The sequence below is a fragment of the Balaenoptera physalus genome (genome assembly GCF_965194825.1).
Source record: "Balaenoptera physalus genome assembly, chromosome: 8".
NCBI lineage: Eukaryota > Metazoa > Chordata > Mammalia > Artiodactyla > Balaenopteridae > Balaenoptera > Balaenoptera physalus.
Genome location: NC_138887.1, coordinates 80,935,954 through 80,945,732, shown reverse-complemented (window position 1 = coordinate 80,945,732; position 9,779 = coordinate 80,935,954). Strand labels below are relative to the sequence as shown.

At 36.0% G+C, this 9,779-nt stretch overlaps 1 pseudogene across 1 annotated transcript; it reads left to right on the top strand.

The window, feature by feature from the left end:
* The first annotated feature begins 221 nt into the window (after window positions 1–221).
* On the top strand, window positions 222–2,872 carry LOC309666155 (purine nucleoside phosphorylase pseudogene; annotated as a pseudogene). The gene has a single exon. The product of its transcript is annotated as a purine nucleoside phosphorylase pseudogene (transcript).
* The last annotated feature ends 6,907 nt before the right edge of the window (window positions 2,873–9,779 follow it).

The window sequence follows — 9,779 nt, the reverse complement described above, 5'->3', positions numbered from 1 at the left end:
TTACCTTCTTTTTTTCATACATAATTAACATTTATCATTTCATATCATTATTAACATTAACATTTAACATTATCATTAATATCATTTAATATTAACATTAACATTATCATAACATTAACATTTCATATCATAATTAACATTTACCTCCTTAAGTTGTTCTAAATCGTATGTCTCAAGAATCCACCTCTTTTCCAGACATCTCCCTCTTGGAATTCTCTCTCCTCATCCTCCAATCTGTACAAATCAGTCTACATATCCATAAAACTGTTAATTTGGGAGCTTTCTTCTACTATGCTCCTACTTCGGATTCACTGTTTTTTAGGATATCATGTCTTTCTCTTTCTTAATTACGTTCTTATTTTGCTAGAGAATATTTTAATCAACTCCCCAATAATGCATATTGAGAAGAAAAACACTTGAGTCACTTCATATCTCAAAGAGCCTTTATTTGTTTGAATGATAGTTTGGCTGGGCTTAGAATCGATTGTTATGGGTTCTCAGGGGTCATTTCATCTAAAACACAATCTGAAGACTCATTTCCACTGGGAATATTCCTTTGTCTTGTTATCTGGAGATTAACTCACTGGTTTTTCTTCTTTATTTCAACTGAGGTCTAATTTACATACAGTTTGGTGAGTTTTAACAATTGTATACATTCGTGCAACACTACCTCAAACAAGATATAGAATATGTCTGTCCATCACCCCCCAAATGTCTGGGGTCAACTCCTGCCCACACGCAATAGAAGTAGCCACTTTTTAATTTCTAGTACCATAAATGAGTTTTGCCTTTTCTAGCACCTCATCTATATGAAACCTAACAGTATATCCTTTTATGTATAGCTTCTTTTGCTCAGCGTGTTTTTGAGATTCATTCATGTTATTGCATATTTCAGTAGTATATTCCTGTTTATTGTTGAGTAATATTTCATTGTATGAATATATCACAATTTGTTTATTCGATGTCCTGAAGATAGACATTTGGGCTGTTTCTAGTTCTAGAGTATGGTGAATAAAACTGCTATGAGTGGAATATTATTCAGCCATAAAGAAGAAAATCTAGCCATTTGCAGCAACATGGATGGACTCTGAAGGCATTATGCTTAGTGAAATAAGTCAGACAGAGAAAGACAAATACTGTATCATCTCACATATATGCGGAATCTAAAAAACAAAACAAAACAAATTCATACATATGAAGAACAGATTTGTGGTTGCCAGAATTAGGGGTGAGGTGGTTGGGGAGTGGGAGTGCGTGAAATGGGTGAAGGTGGTCAAAAGGTACAAACTTCCAGTTATGAAATAAATGTCATGGGGATATAGTGTAGAGCGTTGTAACCATAGCTAATAATATTGTATAGTATATTTGAAAGCTGCTAAGAGAATAAGTCTTTAAAGTTCTCATCACAAGAAAAAAAATTATAACTATGTGTGGTGATGGATACTAACTAGACTTACTGTGGTGATTGTTTTGCTCTATATACAAATATCAAATCATTATATTGTACACCTGAAACTAATAATGTTAAATGTCAGTTCTATTTCAATTACAAAAGAGAAAAAATGAAGAAGGAAAATTTCAGAATTTTCTCAAATATATCAGCCATGCATATGTTCATATTAAGATCAGTTAATTTTTAATATAAAACACCAAAAAAACCCAAAAAAATCCCTGCTATGAACATTCTTGTGAAAAAAGACTTTCTGTGCACAAATGTTTTTATCTCTTTTAAGCAAATTCCTATGGGTGAATATCCCAGTCATAAAGATGACATGGCAAAAGGAGCTGGTGTGTGTGCATGCGTGCGCCCGCACGCAGGCGTTATGGAGCGAGGTTAGAGGGAGCCTACTTCCCCACCCACATACAGGGAAGAGGTCTTCTCAACCCACGTGCTTGTCACAGATTCCCATCCTAGAGTCTAGATTCACATATGAAGGTTATCAGAACACTGCAAAGTGGCTTTTGTCTTACACCAAACACGGACCTCAAGTGACAGTGATCTGTGGTTCTGGGTTAGGAGGTCTGACTGACAGATTAACTCAGGCCCAGATCTTTGACTACAACCAAATACCAACCTTTCTCAAAAGTACAGTGCCAGGTCATGCTGGTCGATTGGTGTTTGGGATTTTGAATGGCAGAGCCTGTGTGATGATGCAGGGCGTTTCCACATGTCTGAAGTCTACCTGCTCTGGAAGGTGACATTCCCAGTGAGGGTTTTCCGGCTTCTGGGTGTGGACACCCTAGTGGTCATCAATGCAGCTGGAGGGCTCAACTCCAAGTCTGAGGTTGGAGAGATCAGGCTGATCCTTGATCACATCAACCTATCTTGTTTCTGCAGTGAGAACCCTCTCAGAGGGCCCAGTGGTGAGAGGTTTGAAGTTAGTTTCCCTGCCATGTCTGACTCTTATGACCAGGATATGAAGCAGAAGGCTCATAGTACCTGGAAACAAATGGGGGAACAGAGAGTTACAGGAAGGCGCCTACGTGATGGTAGCAGGCCACAGTTTTGAGACTGTGGCAGAGTGTCATCTGTTGCAGAAGCTGGGAGTGGATGCTGTTGGCATGAGCACAGTACCAGATGTTATAGTTGCAAGGCACTGTGGACTTCGAGTCTTTGGCCTCTCCCTCATCCATTACAAGGTCATCTTGGATTATGAAAGCCAGGAGAAGGCCAATCATGAGAAAGTACTAGAGGCTGGGAAGCAAGCTGCTCAGAAATTGGAACAGTTTGTCTTCATTCTTCTGGCTAGCATTCCACTGCCTTATGATGCCAGTTAACCAGCCCTGGAGTGGTCTGGCCTCTCCTGTATGGGATCCAAGGAGCTGCCACCTACTTTGGCCTCTTGCTGGAATCACATGCCTCTGCCCTTAGGTAGTGGCAGAAAGGAGTGTTGCCTTCCCTACTTGTCCCACCAGACCCTTCTGGTGCTGAGTCCTCTTCTGCTCAGTTGTCATCTCAAAATGATTTCCACCCCTATTCCTCTTCAAGAACCAGAGCCCAAGCCCTACCATACATCCGAGGATATGCCCAGGATTTGACTTGCGGCCGTCGAACTCAGCACAGTAGCTACTGCTAGCTTCCTGAGATGATCCTCTCACATTCCTGGGGGCTCAGTTCTGCCTCCTCAAAGCACTGGAGACCACACAAGGAACAGCCTATTCCTTTTGGACTTTTATAATATCATATTTTGAGAATAAAGAGAAAGATGGAAAAAAAAAGATATAAAGTTAACTTTATTAGAAATTTCCAAACAATTCTGAAAAATTATTTCCATTTTACACTTCCACCAGCAATGTGTGAGATTTCTAGTACCTCCATATTTTTGCTAACATTGGACTGTCAGTGTTTTTACTGTAGTCATTGTACTGGGTATGTAGTCATACGTATTGTGGTTTTAATTGGCATTTCCAAGATGATGGAAAATTTCAGCATCTTTTCATACACTTAGCATTGGCCATTTATATATCTTCTTTTGTGAAATATCTGTTTAAAATTTTGCCCATTTAAAGGATGTTTTTAATTTTTTTTTTTTAGATATAGAAGATTTTTAAACTAAGTATATTCTGGTTACAATTCCTTTGTCAGATATACACATTTGAAATATTTTCTACCTGTGTTTCATTGCCTATTCAGTTCTTAGTAGTGTTTTTAGCAAATTGATTGCAGTATAATTGTGACACAATAAACTACACATGTTTAAAGTGTACACTTTGATAAGTTTTGACATATATATTCACCCATAAAGCCATCACTACAGTACAGATAATATACTTATTACTCCAAAAGTTTCTTTGTCTTCCCTTGGAATCCATCCATCCTGGCCATACTGAAGGAACCCCATTCTTCAGGAAAACAATGACCTAGTTTCTGTCATTGTAGATTAGTTTGATTTTCCTAGAATATTATATAAGTAGAATCATAAAGTCTGAAAATTTTTTGTCTGTTTTATTTCACTCAGGTTAATTATTTTAGGATTCATCTACATTGTTGTATGTACCAGTAGTTCATTCTATTTTATTTCTAAGTAGTATTCCATTATATGGATATACCACATTTTGTGTACTGTTCACTTGTAATGAACACCTGGGTTGTTTTCAGTTTGAGCTATTACAAATGAAACTGTTGTGTACATTCAGAAGAGTCTTTTTATGGATATATACTTTCATTTCTCTTACTAAAGCACCTAGGAGTGGAATATGAGTTCCAGTTCCTTCAAGTTCTTACCAATGCTTGATAAAGTCAGTTTTTTAAATTTTAGGCATTGTAGTAAATATGTAGTGGTACATCATTATGATTTCAATTTACATTTCCCTAATTAACAATGAATGTTAAGCATCTTTTCTTTGCTTTTTGCTTGCTTCCCTGCCTCCCTCTTTCTCTTTTTCTCTCCATTTTTCTTTCTTACTCCCTTCCTTCCTTCTTTCCTTTCTTTCTCCCTCTTTCCTTCTTTCCTTCTTTCTTTCCTTCCTTCTTTCTTTCTTCTTTTCTTCCTTCCTTTCTTTCTTTCTTTCTCTCTCTCTCTCATTCCTTCCTTCCTTCCTTCCTTCCTTCCTTCCTTCGTTCTCCCTCTCCTGAATTCTCTTTCTCTCTTTTTCCATATGGTTCTTCAATTGTTCCAGTTCTATTTGTTGAAGAAGCAAATTACTTTTTCAATTTTGTCAAAATTTTCTGAAACTCTTCTCCTCCCTTGATTGATTTATCTATCATGACTCTATACCAGACTGTATTCATTGCTCTAGCATAATAAAAAGTCTTAACATCAGATAATGTGTGTTCTCCAGTTCTTTTAAAAAATGAACTATGTGATTTGTATTTCCAAATGAATTATATATTCAGTTTTGTAAATTTCTACAAAATTCTTATTGGAATTTTGAGTGGGATTGCAGTAAATATATAGATCAACTTGAAGAGATGACATCTTAAAAATATTGGGTGTTCTGATCCATGTACATGGTATATGTCTCCATGTGTTTAGATCTTTAATTTCTCAGCAGTATTTTGTAGTTTGTTTGTAAGCATATCTTTCACAATTTTTGTCATGTATATCCATACGAATTTCATGTGTTGATGTTATTGTTAAATGACATTACTTTAATTCAACTTTCTGATGGTTCATTGCCAGTATATAAAAACACAACTGGTTTTTGATATGGATCTTATACTCTGCAACCTTGCTAAAATTGTTTATTAATTCTAGTGGTTTTTATTGTAGATTCCATAGGATTTTCTTTGTAGATCATCATGTCTTTTACAAATAGAGCAGTTTTATTTCTTCCTTTTCAGTCTGGATACCTTTTACTTCATTTTCTTGACGTTTTGAATGGCTAGAAACTCCAGTGCAATGTTAAATAGAAGTACTGACTGTTGAATCCTTTCTCTGCTCATAATCTCCAGAGGAAAATATTTAGTTTTTCACCATTAAGTGTGGCATTTGTTAAGGTTTTCATAGATGCTCTTAATAAGGTTGAAGATATTCTCTTCTACTTCTACTTTACTAGGAGTTTTAATCAGGAATGAATGTTGAATTTGTCTAATGTGTTTTCTGTATCTATCGAGATGATCATATGTTTTCCCCCTTTTTATTCTTTCAGCATAGTGCATTACACTAATAAATTTTCAAATGTTAAACCAATCTTGGATTCCTCAGACAAACTGACTAGGTTATGGTGTGTTAGCATATTCATGTATTCTTGGATTCAATTTGCTAACTTTTAAATGACATTTTTTCATGATAGATGTTGGCCTGTAATTATTTTTATGTATTTCATTTTAGTATTAAAGTAAAGCTGTCTTACAGAATGAGATGTCTTTTTCAATTTTTTGGAAGAGTTTGTATAGAGTTGTTACTTTTTATTAAATGTTTGTAGGAGTTTGTCAGTAAAGACTTTGGTGCCTAGAGATTTTATTGTGGAAAATTTTACTGTAATTGAGAAAGTTTTATTCTATTATTAGTTTGTTGAAGTCTATCATGAAGGATGTTAAATTTTGAAAAAAGGGAGCAGAGTAAAGTTAGATATTTATTGTCTCAGCTCCCTCGACGTACTACTGTTAAGCTGGCCATGTCCTTCAACTGAGTTCACAACTCTTCTCAAGTTGGTACTCTCTGTACAAGTATCCCTTTCCATGCAAGTAACTACTTCCTCCCCTTATTTCTTCAGGCTTAGGAGTAGTAAGAACATCTCACTATTACTAACCCCAGGGCACTACATCATCCTTCATCATTTCTCTACATATTTCCAATGCTTTTGTAATTTGTGCCTTTTAAAAACTCTGCTGGAATTATCCTATTTTAGACATGCCATCTGTTTTTTGCAGTGAACTTAACTGATACATGTCAGATGGTCCCTAGTATTCCTACTATTATCTAATATTTTATAATTTTATGAAAGGGTCTTTTACCAGGCTTGGCTCTTTATCATTGCAGAAACCATTTCAACAAGAGTTGAAATACTCCTGACAAGATATACAGAATACCTTTTCTGCAAGCCAAAGCCTACACAACCTGCAAATACATCAGTAGCCATACATTTTCTCCATTCGCTTGACTTTTTAAAAGAACCTAGAATTGGCTTTTTCTGTGTTTCTCCAACTGAAGTTTATTTTCCGACAAAGAGAACATTCACATAATAGGCAAAGGTAAAATTAATTGTCTTTGTGCCCATAATTGTCAAAGATAATGCCCTTTAAGTAGTAGTGTGATTGAAAAAAGTGGTGTGAACCATCTGTTCTTTCTTTGATATCTGTATACAAAAGGAAGCTTTGGTTGCTTTGACATTGCAAGTGCTATTTGCAGTGTATTTCAGTTCATGATTCTGCCTTCTGAACATGCATTCTTCTCAAAATCTTTGCTAAGAAAGATTGGTCATTTACACAAATACGCTAAAATCAAGTGGAAATTCTTGGAACCTTTAATTTTAGGGTTCTCATTGTGTTGGAATTATATTTTATTGATAATTATTTGAAATGCTAGTCATATGTTAGAGCACAGAAATAATTTTTTGGTAGATATACAGTTGAATAGTAATAAAATTTGGCCAAAAAATAAGAAACACATAGGAAAGAATAATAACAAAGCAGTGTTCTCTATCTTTGAGGCATCTGGCAATCTGCCTCTGTGTCAAGGTACTGCTTGTTCTCACTGAGATCAAATTCCTAAGAGAGCAGGTGCTTTCATGTAATGGTTTATATAGCATGGAAACTTCTATTTGTTTCCAAAAAAATTAATAAAATAATAATTGGAGTTAAAATTTTTAGAAGATGTGTTCCAGGCTGTGAAAGATCAAAGATTGAATATTAGGCAAGATTGTAAAGGAAATTTATAATTGTAAGGTTTCATTTAGTATATACTTATATCAGAGATCTGATCTTATAAGCAGAGAATGAATCCTGTTAATTATGTTGTAGGTCAAAAAAGAAAACTCTAATAATTTCTTCAGAGTAAAAAGTATAAAGGTCTCATTTGACCACAATGCAAGTAAATCGGCATTAGCAAGGTAACCTAGGATTGTAAAATGGCTCCTGCCAGGGTCTCAGTTTCCAGGGGGCATCCCAGTTGGTTCCTGCTTCTCTAGCAGATGCCTAAAGATTAGTTAGTGGGTCTCCTTCACCTTTGGTCCATGCACCTTTCACTCTGGTGGTTTTGCATTGGTTTAGGGGTTGAGTGAGTCTGTGTATGAGCTCTTTAAGAGTGTTTTCCGTTCCTTCCTGTTCTATATTTTGTTCCTGGACATAATCCTTGTTGGTTTTCAAAGCCAGATGTTTTGGAGGCTTGTCTCCTCTGTGCAGGATCTAGGAGTGGCAATGCCTGATGTGGAGCTGGAGTCCCTGGCTGCTCAGGAAAAAGATTCCTACCTTTGTGAATCCTCTTGATTGTTTATTGCTGTGGCTGCGATGTGGGTTTTTTTCTTTGGTGAGGCCGAATCTCTGCTTCTCCTATCCGTCTTGATGCTGTCCTTTTCCCTTTGTTGTGGAGGCTCTGGTCATCTAGTTTTCAGGTTCTTTTTTGAGGGAATTTTTCCACATGTAGTTATAGATTTGTTGTGTCTGTGGGAGGGGGTAAGTCCAGGATCTTCCTACACCACTATCTTGAACCCTCTTAGATATATATTTTGTGCATATATTAGCCCTATATGATACTGATTTTAATCTATTTTTTAAATTTTTTGAATAGGTACAACTTTCACATAGTTTAAAATTTTAAAATGCATGTATAAGTAAACAATAAAAATAAACTATTTCATCTACACATTTTCTCCACCTTTACATGTATTCCCAATGGTTCTAATTATTGATATTTTTTCAGAATTTCATTATGCTTATACAGGTTATTACAAAGGGAGATTCTTTTTCTTTCCTTCCGTTTTTTTACACATATTATGTACATCGTACTTTACTGCCTTTCTTCACCAAATTTATCTTGGAGATCTTTCTATATAGTGCATAAAAAGTGTCCTTATTCTATTTATTTATTTATTTATTTATTTATTTATTTATTTATTTATTTATGGCTGCGTTTGGTCTTCTCTGCTGTGCACGGGCTTTCTCTAGCTGCCGCGAAGGGGGGCTACTCTTCGTTGTGGTGCATGGGCTTCTCATTGCAGTGGCTTCTCGTTGCGGATCACGGGCTCTAGGAGCATGGGCTTCAGTAGTTGTGCCTTGTGGGCTCAGTAGTTGTGGCTTGCAGGCTCTAGAGGGCAGGATCTGTAGTAGTGGCGCATGGGCTTAGTTGCTCCACGACATGTGAGATCTTCCCGGAGCAGGGATTGAACCCGTGTCCCCTACATTGGCAGGTGGATTCTTAACCACTGCGCCACCAGGGAAGTCCCAAGAGTGTCCTTATTCTTTTATAAAGCTGAATAGTATGCTAATGTTTGAAGACACAGCAATTTAAAGAGTAGTATCCAATATAGGAACATTTGGGTTGTTTCCATTCATTTGTTAGTTCAAATAATACTGCAAAGCATAAACTTACACACATAAACACACACACATCATTTTACACACGTACAAGTATATCTGAGACTCACTTCCAGTGGTGAAATTGTGGGGTCAAAGGATATTTGCATTTTAAGTTTAATGGATATTGTAAAATTGCACTCCATAGGAATTTTTATCAACTTATACTTCTAATGACAATATATGAGAATGTCTATTTCCCACAGTGAAGAGTGTGGCCCAGAAAGCAGAAAGCTGGCTGGACACAGGAAAGAGATATTGGAGTGAAAGATTTTAAGCTGACTGAAGTTTTCAGTACAGCATACAGGAAAGAAGGTGACAGCAAAGAGAGGACCTTCAGAAATCTGCAGAGATCCTTTTAAGTCTTTGGCCAACTCTGAAGGAAGTTCTTGAGGCTGATAGGAAATGACATGACATGGAAACTGTGATCCACATTTAAAAAAATCAAGAGCACTAGAAATGCTAAATAAGTAAATAAATATGACTGTTTCCTCATTAACTATTTCTTGAAAGACAATTGTTTCTTTGACTCAAAAATAATAGCAATTAATTTTGGGGTTTATCACATACATAGACATAAAATGTATGAAAATTATAAACCAATGGAAGAGAGAAGGCAAAAGAAAACGTGTTGTTTTAAGGGTTTATATTATATATGAAGTGGTATTTGAGATAGACTGTGGTAGGTTGAAATGCTTACTGTAACGTCTAGGGCAGTCACTTAAAAAAACTGTCAAAAAAAACCCAGAGGAGATCAAACGGAATACTAAGAAATACTCCGTTAATCTTTTAAAAAGCAGAGGATAAGGAAAAATAGGCAAAA